The following is a 17,147-nucleotide window of genomic DNA, read 5'->3' as shown; positions in this document are numbered from 1 at the left end:
CTGGGCTCTACATTTCTGACATGTCCCATTTATGAAATCTGAGATGGTCCATTCCTATATTCCCCTCCTGTAGTCCAGTTCATTCCCATTAGGGGACCAACAAAGTCACCCTGCTTCTTTTCAGCTGGATTATCCTTTAAAGTAAAGTTAATACCTGTAAGTGAGAAAGGATAGTGCCTCTGACTGTGCTTGAGGACTGGAAAGAGGAGAGCACCCAGGTTCTCTGGCTTCATAAAAATAGTCCTGCAAGTGCCCATTTCCAGGCACAGGCTTATGTTTCTAGCATCTGGGGAAAAGTTGCTGTGTTTCACCAAAGAGCTCTCTCATTCCTTTGTGTATTTAAAGAGCTGTGTCTTGCATTTTGTTTGAAAGTGTCAATTTAGAAGAGAAGCTGTGCCATAACCAAGGCTTACTGATGCTGCACTCCATGTGGGCTCTATCTATGACTGTTGAGCATCAACAGGCCAACTTCTGGGCAGCCTGAGGAAACAACCAGCCCCTTGAAAAACCCACAGGGGCTGCAGTTGCTCAGAAAAGTATTGATCTCAACCTTGTGAGAGCAGTGGTTCAACTTCATCAAAAGCCTGTTTCTGATTTATTTCAGGAGCAGTACATTATTAGACCCCATGCAGTGTGGGATTTGGCCCTTTTAAAAAACAGCTAGAGCTACTGCTCTGTTATGGGACTGGACCTGAGGAAACTTGCAATCTGTAAAGGACCAAAGGACATTGATTTATCCTGGCAGGTATCAAGAATGAGATCCTTCTCTGTGGCACCCTTCAAAAGACTTGCTGGGACAATGTAAGGAAAGGTTGCCTGTGAGGGAATAAATTGTGGGTGAGAACTGAGCTTTGTGGCATTTAATTTAGAAATTGCAGTGCCCAACAATCCACTCTGCTCTGCATATTAGGAGATGTTTTACTACTATATTTTGTTAGTTTTGGGGGCTCCCTGGGCTCAGATATTGTGTGAACTTGAAGACAGAGGGATGAAGATAGATTTCTTGCTGCTGTGACATGGTATTTGCATATGGTGCACACTATGGAGGAGCTACTGGTAAATCTGTGATGAAACTGCATCTGAATGTCTGAGTTGTACCAAAGAGACTTCCAGAGCTTGCATCTGGAACAGTCCAAATCAATTAGGTGACTTTTCATCAAGGCCCTTTTACTTGCAAGATTTCTCAGTTGCTACTTACCAGCCCTTCACTCATGACAGAAAGAAGGCATCTTATCTCATCAAAGTGTTCTGATAATATATAAATATAAATAACACTGAGCTGCACCAATAGTCATGTGAAGAGACCTGCAAGCCATGATAGCAATGTCACCTCAACTTACAGGATACAGACCGTAGATTTATGCAAGTATTTAATAGTGGCTTGCCAAGAGAATCGGTACTCTTTTCAAAAGGAATCTTTCTTTGTGTCTTTTGATATTTAAAGAGCTATAATTACAATGGCAAAGCTTTGAATTCTTTTTTTCCCCCCATCCTTTTTTACACATTAATTTATGGACCAATCCAACATTACAGACAAGCTAATGAAAGAACCACACACTGCCTTTATAATTTTTTCTTCTTTTTACAGTTTCACTTGTGTGGATGAATGCAAAGTAGTTAATGCTATAAATAAGTTTAATGATGTATCTCTTCGCTCAATTGCTGGTTGTTGATGCTGCAGTCCTGCATAATAGGAAAAGAAAAGAATTGAATTTAAGTCTTTGTCTCTTTCTTTCTCATGCTCCAGGTTCTTCCAGCTACTAAATACAAGTATTGCTCTCTTAGTTCTATTCTATATATTTAGCGTTCTCAACATGATTACCTCATCACTTCCCTTCCACTCCCTATTTTGGTATTTTTAGCTTTGTGAAAATATTGAAATTATATAAGGCAATTTGCTTCTGCAAAATCAGCAAAATCTGGAAATCTCCTATGAAATGATGCCTTCTCAGCTGGTCAGGGTTGGTGGTGAGCAGCAGCAGGTATAAAGAGGGAGGAAATTCCCTTTGTGAGACTTATACTACTGCCTCATGCAGCATTCATGCGCTATCAGACATATTGTGGGGAAGCCTGGGACTAGCACTTTTCAGGACTGAGAGTGACATTCAGCCCTGAACAGCAAAGACTGTGATACTTCTAGGTCAAGGAGTTTAATAAAAATCTCCTTGTCATCTAAACTGAGGAATGTCTGGATTGCCTTTTGGAGTCTTTCTTTTAGAGCTTCTTAATTGGGGTGCAATCCCCTGCTAACAGGACCACACAGCTTCCAGGTTATTTTCTTTGCTCAGACTGGAGCATAGAAAAAGCTGAAATTTGCCTTGAAACAAGGAAGGTAGGAGTTCTACTGTTCCTAATGGTTATGTGGAAAGCTATAAATAACTTGCATAAAACTAAAGTTAGCATCACTAACTATAATGGTATTGATAGGACATGTTGTGCTCTCTATGCAGGGAAAAAAGTACTTTGATCAGACAGCCTACATGGATAACAAAGCAGTTGATCTCATCCAGCTCACATTTTTGCAACAGATTTGGGCATGGTTTACCTCTGATGGCCATCCTGAGCACTAGACAGTAATTGCCACATAAGAGACATCTGCCAAGTGAAAGGTCTAATTGTGCCCTTTTATCTAAAGAAGCAACAATACTGTAAAATATATTCCAGGATACCTTTGAAAGCAATGAGCTGTTTTCACAAAGGATTACAAAAAAATACAGATTGCCCAGGGACCTGCCTGTCTGTCTGCAATGCAGATGCAGTGGGATGACTGCATCTTGAAAGGTTCAGGAAGAATATAAAGAAGAAACTTTGAGATTGGGGTTGCAAGATGCTGTGGAACCAGTGTGTAGCATCAGGGCAAGTGAAATGGAACAGGGTTCTTCAGCATTGCATCAAGGACCTGGGCTAATAGAAATGAGCTCTATCCCTTTAGACAGGCATCCCATGCGGTTCACTTGAGAGGCAAATAGATAGTTTGTGCTAATCTAGAGAGAGACTGCAAAATCCTGGACTGCTTTGGCTAGATTAAAAAAATTTTTAGAAGGGGCCAATGAGTGAGACCTGAGACTACTATCCTTGAAGTGGTCCAGGTGCATCCTGGAGACTACTCCCTGTTGTTATCCATATCCACACTCCCTCTTTCCTTTGTTCCATTGCTAATTATTTCTTCTTTTGTAGTGTAGGATAGCTTCTATGGCAAGGGTGGAGGATGTCTCGACGGTTGGCTTGGAGAGTGATATTCTGAATTTAACACATAAACCTGCAGAGTTAATGCAACTCAGCATCACTGATCAGTTTCACAAAATAAGGCTTGTTTTCTTTCCTGCTTTCTCACCCTACAATGTGTTAGAAATTAGAAGTGTTTTCTGTATGGAAAGAAAGCAGATGCCTGGTCCCAGAATGGGTCCTGGACTGCTGATCATGGGTGAAGCATGGTACTAAAGACCATGCAATGGGCAGAGCTATTGAAGATGTAGGGGAATGCCCTTCATGGTCCTTGAGTACATGTGTATATTTGATTCAGGATTCATGAACTACATATTTAAATACTAGCTGCCTTTTGTGGACCTGCCTTGAAAAGATGAAGCATGAAACAGAAAAATAAGAAGCCTGCCAAAAAAGCAGGTTGGATCCTGGAAAAATGCCAAAAGAAATCCCAGATTTCTTGACCTTCTTTGTACGTTGTTCAGACCCAAGATACTAGATGCTCTTGGCTAAAAACATCAAACTGTGAGTCCTTCTGACATTGATGAAATTCTAACAGAAAAGATTTAGAAGTGCTGCAAGGTGACCAAGAAGGAAGATCCAGGGAGCTACAGACCAAACCTCACTTTGGTCCCTTGGAAGGAGATGGAGTTGCTAATCCTGGAAACCATTTCCAGGCACATTAAGTATCAGAAAATCATCAGGAGTAGTCAGCATGCCTGACTTCTGACTTGATTGAATTGATAAACTTCTGTGATGAAGCAACCAGTCTGATGAGGCCTGGACTTCAGTGTGACCTTTGACACCATTAAGGTGTCTCATAGAGAAGCTGCTGCTGCATGGCCTGGATGATGCGTGGCCTGGGTGGTGAGGTGGATTGAAAACTGGCTGAATGTCTGGCCCAGAGGGGGGTGATCAGCAGTGCAGTGTCTCATTGGAGGCCAGTGACTAGAGGTGATGCCCAGGTTTCAATACTGGGTCCAGTCACATTGCACATTTTCTTTTGTTGTCTGGATAGTGGGGCTGAGTGCACCCTCAGCAAATTTGCTGATGGCACCAAACTGGCTGATAGGCTTCAGAATCATGATGACATCCAGAGGGACCTTGACAGGCTGGAGAAACGGGCCAACAGGAGCCTTGTGAAGTTCAACAAGGGGAAGTACAAACTCCTGCATGTTGGGAAGAACAACCTCATGCATTGGTACATGCTGGAGGCCACCCAGCTAGAGAGCAGCTTGGCATGGTCTTGGTGGGCACCAGGCTGCATGTGAGTCAGGAATGCACCCTTGCTGCAAAGAAAGAGAGTGATATCCTGGGCTGCAAAGAAAGAGAGTGATATCCTGTTAGGCCAAGCAATGCCAGCAGATGAGGGGAGATGATCCTGCCCTCTGCTCAGTGCTGGTGATCTGGAAGGCCAGGACACATCTGGGCTCCCCCAGTACAAGAGACACATGAACATACCAGAGAGAACTAACAAAGGCCCAAAGGATGGTGAAGAGATTTCTCATACGAGGAAAGGCTGAGAGAGTGATGGCTGCTCAGCCTGGAGAAGGCTCAGGGGGATCCCATCTGAAGTGAAGGTGCAAAGAGGACAGAGCCAGGCTCTTCTTCTGCTGCCCAGTGCCAGGACCAGAGGCAATGGCCCAAACTGAAATGTGGGAGGATCCCTCTGAACATCAGGAAATACATTTTCATTGTGAGGGTGATGAAGCCCTTACATAGGTTGACACAAGAAGGGCTGTGGATTCTTCATTTATGGAAATATTCAGAAGTTGTCTGGACAGAAGCCTGAGCAATGTGGCCCTGCTCAAGCACAGGAGTGCGACCAAATGTCCCCAGAAATCCCTTCCAACTTCAGTTGTGCTTTGATTCTGTGAAAACTTAAATGAACTCCTGAACAAGAATTTATTGAACAGTCTCCTGCTTTGGGAAAAAGGAGCATGTATTTAGACTGTTCTCAGGAGATGTAATTTTCCATCTAATATTTCCCCAGGTATTTTATGGTCTTATGTTGATAATTATAATAGTGATACTTAACTCTTTCTGTAAGTCCAAAATGTTTTGAAATTAGCGAAAATAATAAAAATAATGAAACAACTCTTTCTGGTGAAAAGCAACTTATGGTTTATTTGTCTGAGACTCTTCATACAAAACAGAAACTAGGGAAAGTTTTAATCTGCATAACTGTTATGTTAAATTGTACATTAATTTTTACACAGTGTTCAAACTACTCCTGCTGCAGCCAAGGAACAATGGGAGCGCAAGTAATTAAACACCTGCAGATTTTCATAGATTTTAATGGAAAAGTGTGTAGTCTGGCAGATAATGTGTCTCTTAAGCTGTGTAAGTAGACTATTTGAAGTACTGTTAAAGCAGCACTTTTATTGACATTTTGAACACTTTTTCCATCAATGCCATTACAGATTAATTATTTTCAATTTTCTTAAGTGCCAAAAACCCCATATTAATCTACCTCAGTTCATGTGATAGAAAAAGAAAGCTCTGAAACTTCTACAACCCTCTAACGGTATGTTATGATAATTATTAAATATTTAATCTTACCTTTAAATTCATCTAGATCAGGTATCTGTTAATTTTTCATTACTGGGTGAGAATTTTTAATCAAAAATGTGAAAATTGGTGGCCTGTATGTGTTCTGCTAAACAAATGTTTCATGAATCATATTCAATAAAAACTTGCCCTGGCTTTTTATGATTTTCTTTTTAGAATGTCATCTTTTTTGTGGTGGAAAATGATGTAAATTTGAGAGCACTTTCTGAAGTGAAAAGCAAAGTAGTTTGGAAATTTTTTTGTAGCATTTTTTTTAAAGCAGCTTTAATAATTAGTCTTAAAGTCTGGAATCTTCTACATATTGAAAGGAACTAAGTGCCACAGTTCTATTGAAATTCAATTATATTCAGGAGCCTGGTCCTTCCATAATCACTTTAACGTATCAGTCAAAATTAAATTGATCAGTTGCAATAGCTGGTATGATAATTTAGGAGAATTTACTACCAGTAAATGCTATTTCAGGAACTGTCATCATGTTTCAAAGAGAAAAAAAAATATTCAGTAATTGAAGAAAGTCTTGGATATATGAAAATATGTTCATTTAGCTCAGATCTTGTCTTATGGTAGAGCTGAGTTTTTTCTAAGTTTTGTCCTGAATGGCATCCAATTTGTGATATTTAAGGCTTCTTATTAAAAGAAAAATTTCCTTGTTTTCTTTCTGTATAGCAGTGACAAACCCAGTGGTTTTTAAGGCAAAGGTGCCTGAGCTGGAGAGTGGAATAATGCTGTAAAAATTCATGTATTTAGCGGCTGAGCTGGAATGAACTGGCTGTGCAGTGAAACTAGAAATATCTGCCCATATTTAAAGATCCAGCCAATTTTAAGGCAAGGCTTTGAAGACAGAAGAACTTACTGTGAAGCTACAAGGCTTCCTACTCCCCCTTGCTTACACTTCTGCACTTCCATGCTTGTGTTGAGGTCAGTTCAGAGATTTTTGAATGTTGCCAGGCTGATGAAAGTGCAAAAGCATTGAAATTGCAGTGAGCAGTGAATGATGCAGTGAACTTCTGCCAGCTAGCTGGACAGACTCTCTGTCTTTGGATAATAAACTGATGATAGGAAAATTTGGGCCTTTTGCTGGTTCAAGCCAGATGTGAACCATTTTTTTGTCTTATATCTGTCCATGTGACAAACTTCCTACCCCTCTTTTATATCCCTCTCTGTATCCATCCAAATCTTAAGAGGAACTTGAGCTTGGCTATGGTTTTGAATGCCTTGTAGCTGCACCTCCAATTTTCATACGACCAGCTTGTGGCAAGCTGCGGGATCGCTGTCACCTTTGTGAGCCTGGAGTGGATATGCTCTGGGCTAAAGCTATGCAAAACCTACCTGCTACTTCTTGCGCTCTGCAGGGTCTGCAAAGAAGTGGGCAAACTTCCCAGCTCCATGCTCCAGGATGGCGTGTCACACTAGGAATAAAGGTGAGATAGCCTGTGCCTGCTTGGGGGCTTAGAGATGCAAGCAAGGAGATTTGGGCAGAACGAAATGCCTTTGAAATGCCAGAAATCGGAAAGAGCGTGAACAACCTGGCTGTGCTGGCATTCTTGTCTTCCCCTTGGTTGTGCTACGCCACGGGAGCCGGAGCCTGGCAGCATGGGCTTGTCTGGGTAGCGACTCTTGCACTGGTGTCAGCTGTTGGCTTCAGCAGGCCCTGGGAGCCAGCAGCCTCTCCCACGTCAGTAGGGACTCTCCCTGTGCCGGGAGCGTATGGCACAGCTCCCCTCTGCTCCCCATCCATCCTGCCAGAGCTCAGCCCCGTGCGGGCTGCTCAGGGAGAGCTCACCTCAGGGAGAGCTCGCCTCCGCTGCCCAGGGAAAGCTCATCTTAGGGAGAGCCCACCTCCGCTGCTGAGGGAGAGTTCACCTCAGGGAGAGCTCACCTCCGCTGCTCAGCTCTTTCTGCATTTCGAGCTCCGCGCATTTAGGTTGTTTTGCCACTACTTCGGTAGCAAAGCGCAGAGAAAGAGTTAAATGAGTCGGGCAGCGCGTGTGTGACCGTGGGATTGCGGAAAGGCCTGGCTGCTCCGGCTGGCAGCAGCTGACAGGGGACTCGGGGGGTGCGGGGCTGCAGATGGCACCGCGCTACCACAGCCGCAGCACTGACGAGCGTTTGCTGCGGAAATCTCTCGCCCTTGCCACGGAGACTGACCTTGAAATGCTGCAGAATTCCTGGGCTGGATTTCTGTGTGCCCGTACCAACAGCCGGCGCTGGCTGGAGGTGTTTGCTCGCTCTGCCGTGCAGCTGCGTGCATGGCGCTGTGGAAGGGCCTGCTGCAGACTGCCCGAGAGCTGCCCGTGCCGCAGGGCTGTCTGAGGGGATGTGTCTCACTGCATGAGTCCATTCCCAGCTGCGACTGCTAATGTGATATCGTTGCCTTGAGATGTTTAAAGTTTGCTTCTATGCCTCTCGATATATGTTCCTTGACCTCCTAAAATATATCCTGAAGGTAGACAAAGAGAGAGAGTGAGGGTGCTTGTTTCTGCCCACCAAAATGATCCCCCATCCTACTGTTTCTCTGCTTATAACCATTTTCGTTTGTTTTTTATTAAGTAGCATAAAAAGTAAAATTGAAAAAAAACCAACAACAACAAACCAAGACCCACCAAACCCCCCACCAAACCCAAAATCAGAAAACATGTTAAAAAAGAAAAAAAAAAAAAAGTACCACATTTATCACTTGGCAGCACATTATAACAAAGACAAAATTTCAAGTCTCTGTTCCTTGGTGATTTATGATGCACGCCTGTACAAACAACCTGGAGCAACTTCCGGGGGTAAGGCAAGGAGAACAGTCAACTCAGAAAACTGACTGATAAGACTTCATAGAAAATAAGTCTCAGCAAAATGTTTCTCAGGAGAGACAGCAGACCTTTAAAGAAGTTACTCTGAGGCTACAATTGAAAGTAGTGGGAGGCTAGAGAGTAAAAAAAGCAAGTATGTCCAACTCCTGAATACTTTGATGACCTTGAGCAGAAAAAGGACTTGTGTAGATTCAGAAAACAGACCAAGTTGCTAAACATAAGTATAAAACAATAAAATTTACCTAAAAGGAAAAAGTCAAAAAGACAAGGTCAATAAATCAAGATGCATATTGCATAGACTGTAAAGAATAACAGGAAATTATGTTATTAGTAAGAAGACAGTCAAGGAAAAAATTATCCCTGTTCAAAACAGAGAAAACTATCAAATGTGATGAATTCTGAAACTCTGGAGTTCTTTGTTTTAGTTCTCACCAAAAAAAAGACATTGCTCAGATTATTATTACAGTTAACAAAAAAGAATGATAAACCAGAAGTATTTTGCAGACTTCAAGAAAGTACAGGTTAAAGAGTATTCAGAAGAGTGATTCATTCAATTCAAAAGTATCTAACATTTATCCAAAGCTCCTTAGAGTGCAAGATGAAGCAAGTCCCAAAAAGTGAAAGGTTACCTTTGAATTCTCATGAATAGTACTTGGGGTTTTAGAAGTTTGGAAAAGGACAAATAAAATTTCTGTTTTCAGAAGGCAAGAAGAAGGAGCCTGTGGGAAAGAAACGAGTGTAATTTCAATTCCTGGTAAAATAAACAAGCAAGCAAACAAACAGAAATGATAATATAGCTATTTGCAAGATATTAATGAGATGCAGTTGAATCATCATGAAGAGTTGTTGGAAACAATGTGCACAAATCAGTCTAATATCTTTCTATTAAAGTGACAGATATTCTGGAGAGAGAGAGAACCATAGATATTCTAACTTTCAGGATTCAAGCTTCTAATGTTGACTTGCATGATGTTTAAAATTAAGCTGCAGATTCACATTCTGGGTAAAACTACTATATTGCAGGTGTAAACACTGAAAAATTGTGCTGACAGTAGTTTGTTTTCAAGATAGAACATTGTGTTTTGCATTGCTCTGGGGGCTTGTTTTGTTCCTGTCTTGCGTTTTAGCTTGCTGAATGTTTTAATTTGTTACGTGGCTAATGGAATGAAAAGTTTGTTTATTAAATCTGTAGATGACATCAAGGTGGGAAGACCTTGGAGGAGAGAATTAGAATAAGAAATGAGCTAAGAGAAAAAGTAAGATACAATTCACTTCTGCAAATTCTACTTTTAGGCATGTATAATCAGCTGCCTGAATACAAGGGGAAGAACAAGCTCATCTATAGAAGAGGATCCACAGGTTGTAGTGGATGGAAATTGAATGAGTCAAGCTGCTGTTGCAAAAAAATGCAAATGCACTGGGATTTATAAATCTTGTTTGCTAGATGTGGTCTTGCAAGATGAACAGTCTGTTGTTAGTTTTTCAGTCACTGTGTCAACAACAACAACAATAATAATAGTACTAGTAGCAGCAGTAGTAGTAGTAAAGCTGCTTGAGAGCGGGGTTAGAGTTCCAATTGGAACTTCCTGTATAGATCAAGGAAAAAATAATGATTTTAAATTACTACAAGGGATTTTTCAATTAGGACTCAAGGAAAACTACTAAGGATAGCAAAGCCCGGGCAGAAGCTTTCTTGAAAATCTGTAAGAACTTCTTGTAAAAAGCCTGTAAGATATTGGAAAGCTATCTGTCTGAAGCAGTACAGGACTGCCAGGCTAAGGGATGAACCAGATGAAGTCTGGAGGCCTTTTCCAGGCTTTCCTTTTCAAGCTTTTATATTTATTGCTTAAAAGAAGAAGAGAAGGAAAGACAGATGAGAGTTTTAGGGGCAGGCTTTCCCTCTCACAATATACTACTATATCCAGTGTTTTTCCAGGAACTGTCTTGGAGTCATCTTACTTGGTCAGACTCCAAGGAATTGCCTCAGTTTCTTCTTGTTAATGAAAATTAACAGTTTCAATAAATGCCCTTAACCTTGGCTTTTTATTGAGCAGGATATATTAGAATGGGCCTAAACTTAGGCTAATAGCAGCGACAAAAACCTTTCACACTGGGTCTTAGGTGCTGATAAGATTTACAGGTTTCTACTTATTTTTCTGGCTATAAAATAGGACTGAAGTTCCTGTCCCCTCATTGTGAGGCAAATATTGATTGTTGCCTATTATATATGTAGAATATTTTAGCAGGAATCAATAAATATCAGACTTTTTCATCTGAACACTAGGAATCTGGGGTAGAAAGGCAATGAATTATACTTGAGTTCCACACCAGACATTTTGGTGATGCTTACAAGCAGGGGAATTTCCCTGTATGTCTAACATTTTTTCATGAATGGTTTGGATTTGTGTTTTTATTAAAACCGTTTAGCATCTATCATTGTTGTTGCTGTGCTATCTTTTAAGTGCTTTGTTGCAGAATAAGCCCATTAATATGGCTGTGTTTACAGCCTAACAGTTCAGCTGTAAGATTTGTAGAGACATTGTGGGTTAGATGTTTCTTTGCCTTTTATATATAAATAATAGATGATTTCTTTGAAAAGTACATTGCTTCTAATTTAATAGAAAATAATTCAGTAATTGAAAGAGCTCTTTGAATGCTATGTTGACAGGTTTGAGAAAACCATAGTAGATTTCAGGTGAAATAAATAAAGGTACACATATCTTCCATAATGATTACCATTATTATTCTTATTAATAATACCACTACTCGCAGGAAATAGTATAAGACTTTTTTTCCCCCACAGTCTGATGCAACTAATTTCTACAGCCCTTTCTCTTATCTGGAAGAAATGTCATACAGAACAGCAGCCACACACCTTAAATTAGAGTCCAGTGAATGTAGTTATGTTAAGGAGTTATGAGAGACGGAGGTATTAATTTGTAGAAAGATAATTAAAGAGAATCTACATGCTGCATGTCATATCACAGCCCAGGCTCTCCCTTCTCTTCTACATTGCTGCTTTTCTGACAGAGGGCTCCTAATTTGGGGTTTTAGATGCCTGTAAGAATAGGTATCTCACCTGAGATAGAAGTATCTTCCCTTCAGAACAGGGAAAGATAGTGCCAATTGCTATTTTTAGGGCTGATCATACTAAAAGTCAGTATCCTGCCTTCAGTCCATTCCTGTTGTACTGGGTTCAGCCTGGATAGAATAAATTGTTCTTCACAGTGGCTGGTATGGGGCTGTGTTTTGGATTTGTGCTGAGCACAGGGCTGATAATATAGAGATGCTTTTGTTACTGCTGAGCAGAGCCAAGGCCTTTTCTGCTTTCTCTGCTGCCCTGTTGGTGAGGAGATTGGGGATGCCTGGGAGGGTTGGGAGGAGACACAGCTGGGACAAATCACCCCAACTGACCAAAGGGACATTCCAGACCACATGGCACCATGATCAGTATATAGAGGGGGGGCAGAGGGGGACGAGGAAGAAGGGGGAAGGAGGGACATTTGGAGTGGTGATATTTGTCCTTCCAAGTCACTGTTAAATGTTATGGAGTCTTGCTGTCCTGGAGATGGCTGCACACCTGCCTGCCCATGGGAAGCCTGGAAATAATGTCTTGTTTTGGTCTGCTTGTTTGAGCAGTTTTGGCTTTGCCTATTAAACTGTCTTTATCTCAGCCCATTAGTTTTCCAGCTTTTACACTTCAAATTCGTTCTCTGATCCTGCTGGTTGTGGGAGTGAGGGAGTGGCTTTGTGGGGCTTGGTTGCTGGCTGGACTGAAACCATGACACCAATCTAGACAGAGTTTTTTTTTTCAGAAGACACAAATTATAGACTGTTGATGTTAAATAAGCTCTGCTTTCATTTTTGCATGCATTTAGTAAACGTTCAGCTTGTGCATTTTTTCTCTTCCATCCTAATCTGCATTTGATCCCCTCAGAGACTGGAAAGGAGAAGTGGGATGAGAACAGTTTCAGATTGTGCAAAATGCCAGGTGTGCTGCAGTGAAATGGTCACTAGAAGCATCCCTGTGGGCATTGCTCACAAATCAAACTATTGCTTGTTTCTCAGTACCTGTAGAATATTTAAGCTGTGCATTTCTTGCCTTCACATTTATCAGCTACTGTGGCACAGGTCTTGTGCTTAGCTTCTATATGGAAAGCAATTTGGAGAAAATAGGAAGAGGAATACACATCCTGTAGGGTGGTTGCCTTTTCTTCATTTATAAATGTGGCCAGAATTGCTGCAGAGAGCTACTTTCTCTCTGATACTCAGTTTTTAAACCATCAGAAAGCAAGATGCTGTGAGGCCCCATCGTGTATGGTCTCCCTGTAGGTCAGCTCCTGTGTGGTTAATGCCTGTCTGTGAACTGTTTAGGGCCTCTTCCACTGAGGGTAAGTTGCCTCACATGGGCCACAGGGTAAAAGATATACATTCTCAATCAGTGACTGAGAAATAATTGGCAAAGATTGAATTTACATAGAACTACTGACTTGTTCATAGAATAGTGGTACTCACCAGGTAGGCAATTTCATCAACAGAGTGACCACTGCATATTAAAGGCTTGATGAAGTCACAAATAGTCTGTGTGCCATAGAAATGGCACTTAAAATATGTTTATAGTCTTTCCTGGTTTTTTGTGGTCATAATCAGATGCTAGAACTGGAGGTGATTTTTCTGTATTTCTCTTTCTATTGGCACCATAAAGGCAAACATTAATTTCTTTACTGAACCTAGTCCAATGTAGCTGACCTTGTCCATTATTTAATAGGACAGAAAAAAACACAAGATCATAGGCTCCTCATATTTAGTGCTTGAAAAGGATCCAGGCTATGTCAATTTCTCTAAGTGGTTGGATTCTTTACAGCCTTTTAAGAATAATGGCTGCATGACCCACTGTGTTGCATGTGCTGCGCTGACGCAGCTGAAGTATCATAACCTACTTCTTCAGGAGCATCCTATTGCTCTATACTGAAGTTGGGAATTTGGATATCTCAAAGAAAAGCATATGCGGAACTGTTGGGATTTTTCCCAATAATCCATTTATTACTAAAATCAAGATTGCCATAGCTGCGTGTCAAGCAGGTGATGAGGCATGTGTTTGAAAGAAAATGCACATGTACAGGTTTCTCCATGGCTTATTGGAGGCTCTTTCCAAACTATTAATGGGTCTAGCCTGTTTTTTTACTCCTCTCTTTTTATTGACAGCTGGCCATTGTACAGACATGGGTGCCAAAATGATGAAAACAACAGATGAAGGTGGTCTCCACATGGGAACAGGCAAGAGAAAGTCTGAATTACCTGGTTCTGCTCACATATCCAGGGGTGGTTTCTCAAGGCATGTTTTCATTGGAGAGCCTCTTCTACCCAGTGCAAGAGCTACAGGAGCCCTGGGTTGGACATCCAAACCTCACACAAGTGAGTATCTCAGGGCTGCAGGAGAACTCCCAGCATTTACCTCTTCCTTGCCCTGCAGCCTCTTCTATTTCCTGCTCAGGTGTTGCCCTGCTGACTTCAGTCAATCCCAATTCTGAAGCCATGGTTATAATTTCTTGGCCATGTAACTGTTAATTATGGTGGATGTTGCATCCCTGTGTGACTGTGAATTTTGTAAATAAGCCTATGAATACAGGCTCCATGATAAACAGGAGAATTTTTTATTACTGTGTGGTAATAACATGCATTTTAAAACATTGATTTTTAAACACATGTAATTCTGAAAAAGGAAAAATAATGCCCCTGTGATAAGTTAGATTTTACTCCCAGTGCTACAAACTCGTCACTGAAAAATGTTTTATCAAGTAGGAAATATTAAAAAAATCAAAATGAAGCATAAAACAATTCTTCCTCTCCTTCATCCTTGTAATCTAGAACAAAAAAAATAAAAAAATTAAGGGAAGCTGTCAAGTTAAAAAGGCACTGTCATTTGCATTCTTCTTGGAAGAGAGGAATATCTGTAATAAAACTGCAGAAATTAGATTCTTGCTTTCTTTAAGAATTTTTGTTGTATGAATCTCTCTACATTATTTATATAATGTGATTTAGTATTTTATATCCATATAGGCAGTTTGGCCCTTGGCCCTACAAATTCGTATCTTTTATATCTTCCATGACTCTCTTGAAACAATAGGATCTCAGCATTACTGATACAAGGACATTAATTTAGCAGCAGAACATTCCATAGCTCCTGAAAATCATGGTATTGATTCAAAGTGGAAAAGGAATGTATCTGCATTAAGCAGATTTAGTAGTCTGGGACTGCATTCTGTGACCTGTTTTCCTACACAGAATTCAGATAGAGTATTCTACTTTAGCATTTTAAAGTAGCTGACTTTTTGCATTTGGGTAAGATAACTCAATACTAGAGAGTGAGAACTGAAATGTCAGTGGGAATGAAACTAAGCAGTGTATATCAGTCTTTCTTCCCCTATGGATTGTAATAAAAAATATTATTTTATTCACATTTGGATTTTTTTCATATTGTTTTTGTTGTACTGTTATCAGGACATGAATGATAATACAGTTTTTGAAATTTAATAAAAGATCTAACATCCTAGTAAAACAACTGCTGAATCTAGTAATTTTCCATTTGGCTTTGTGCAAACCTCACTTGCTGCTGTTGTTCTTTGTTGTTGGTTTTTTTTCTGTTCATTTTCCTCAGGCTTTCTCATGTTTTGAATGGCTGCTACTGGAGCTCTTTTGTGCTTGATCAATTCAAGGCTACTACTACTCTTCCAGGGATCGGATTATTGACAGTCCTTTCTTGCTGGGCTCTCAGGTAACTTGACACCAACTATATGGTGGGACTGTCCCAAGGCATCATTTTAGGATACAAATCTCTAGTGACACTCCAGTGATTCAGAGGAGAGAGAGGATTAATCTGGCTGCAGTCTGGCCTGAGATTTTGCAATTACTGCAGACCTGCCTTAGGTAAAAGGCAGGTACAGGCTGTGTCACTGCAGTGCTAACACCTTTAATCCTTTCTAGAGGAAATGTATTTCTTTTCTATTTCTAGATTTTATTTTCCATATTAATTATTGTTCTTCTACATCTTTTGTGATAATTGTTAACATGTTCACTTTTGCCAAACCAGGAGTTAATATAATTATGCAGGCAACTTCTAAAATCTCTTGTTATAGTCAAAATTATTAATATTTATTCAACTCTCCTTTCTGCCTCCTAGATACTTCCCACAGTCCTGGAACCTCCATTTTTGATCTTAGATTTTTCCCTTTAAAAATCCATATATTGGGATAATTCTTTATGAGATTTTAGATGTGGGAGGGGTTAAATACTATTCAAAATTGCAGCAAAGTTATCAATATCTACATCCATCCAAGCACGAGAACTGTAGCATGCTACTTTTGTTACTCCTGGTCATTATTTTGTCTGAATGAATACAGACTTTCAAGGGCAAAGAGGTAAAATTAGATCATGAAACACAGAGGAGAGATTATACTACACGAAAGGAGGAAAACAAATCACAAAATTAAAAAGAAATCAAAAGGTATGGGGTGAAAACTACCCACAGTATATGTGAAAACAGTGTCAAAATCTTTGATAAAATAGAGCTGAAAGAACTGTGATTTTTTTTTCCAGGTGGCCATGTGAATTTTTCTATACGGCTTTGTTGTGGATTTTATCTGGTACCACCAGACTTCTTAACACTCTCAGTTCACTTGTGAGACTAAACAGTTCCTTCACTAGACAATGCTGCACTTTTTGTAAGAATCACATCATTCTCATTAATTTTAATGAGCATTTAATGCATCTCAAGTGTGTTATTTTTCCATCCTGAAATTTGTGACTGTTGAAGGGTTAGAAGCATGAATTTTTATTATTATTCGGCCTACACTGCACTGTAGAACTGACTGTTCCTGGCTAAGTGATGGAGCAGCCCTGAGTATGGAATACCCTTATTCCTTCTGAGTGAAGAATGAAAGGTCTGGCACATCTGTGCCTTAACACAGATTAATGAAACATACAATTTTAAGGCAGTCACAAGGCTTTTAAAGTGGTGTCTTCTTTGGTTTAACTAAGCATTAGAAATTCACAAGGAAACAAAGAAACTCAAGTTGTCAGAGGAGTATCATTGCCCTGTCAAAGCACCCAGTCCCATCTATGTTGTCTGTCTATTATGTGATATTTGCCTGAGTTTAGTTATTGTTATTTATTTTCATTTTAGAAAAAAAGGCATCTCTCCCTCTTATCTCATTCAGAGAATTCTACTGATAATATCAGTCTTTTTCCAGATAGCTGACCACTTAATGAAAATAATTTAAGTTATACAGCTGGACTTCATACCTGTATATTAGCTTATATTGACTTGATTAAATTCTGATTTTATATGTTTTCATTAGCAGAACTTCCTGCAAATAGAATAAAGAATTTTTAATTTGCCTCTTGCTTGATCAGGGTGTGCTGTTCTCCCCTTATATTCCCCATACTTCCTCTTCTTGATCAAATTCATGTTGCTCAGACTAGCCAGCCAAAACCTAAATCCAATCAGCAATGCAGATTTTTAAAGTAGGGACTAATATTCCATGGTGGTGGAATCTTCCTTTATTGCCGTTT

The 17,147-nt window shown here is 40.2% G+C and overlaps 1 long non-coding RNA gene across 3 annotated transcripts in view; it reads left to right on the top strand.

Annotated features, from left to right (window-relative positions):
- Nucleotides 1-17,147, top strand: part of LOC128942446 (uncharacterized) — a 181,057-nt gene that overhangs the window by 15,237 nt on the left and 148,673 nt on the right. For all 3 annotated transcript variants that reach the window (XR_008483620.1, XR_008483621.1, XR_008483622.1), the window contains exons 2-3: nt 13,782-13,991; nt 15,235-15,351. This is a non-coding gene — a long non-coding RNA (uncharacterized LOC128942446). The remainder of the gene's footprint in view (nt 1-13,781; nt 13,992-15,234; nt 15,352-17,147) is intronic.

Source organism: Melozone crissalis, unplaced genomic scaffold (assembly GCF_028551555.1).
Source record: "Melozone crissalis strain CALT ecotype California unplaced genomic scaffold, PUWL_Pcris_2 ptg000042l_1, whole genome shotgun sequence".
Taxonomy (NCBI): domain Eukaryota; kingdom Metazoa; phylum Chordata; class Aves; order Passeriformes; family Passerellidae; genus Melozone; species Melozone crissalis.
This window is presented reverse-complemented; position numbering and strand designations above follow the sequence as displayed.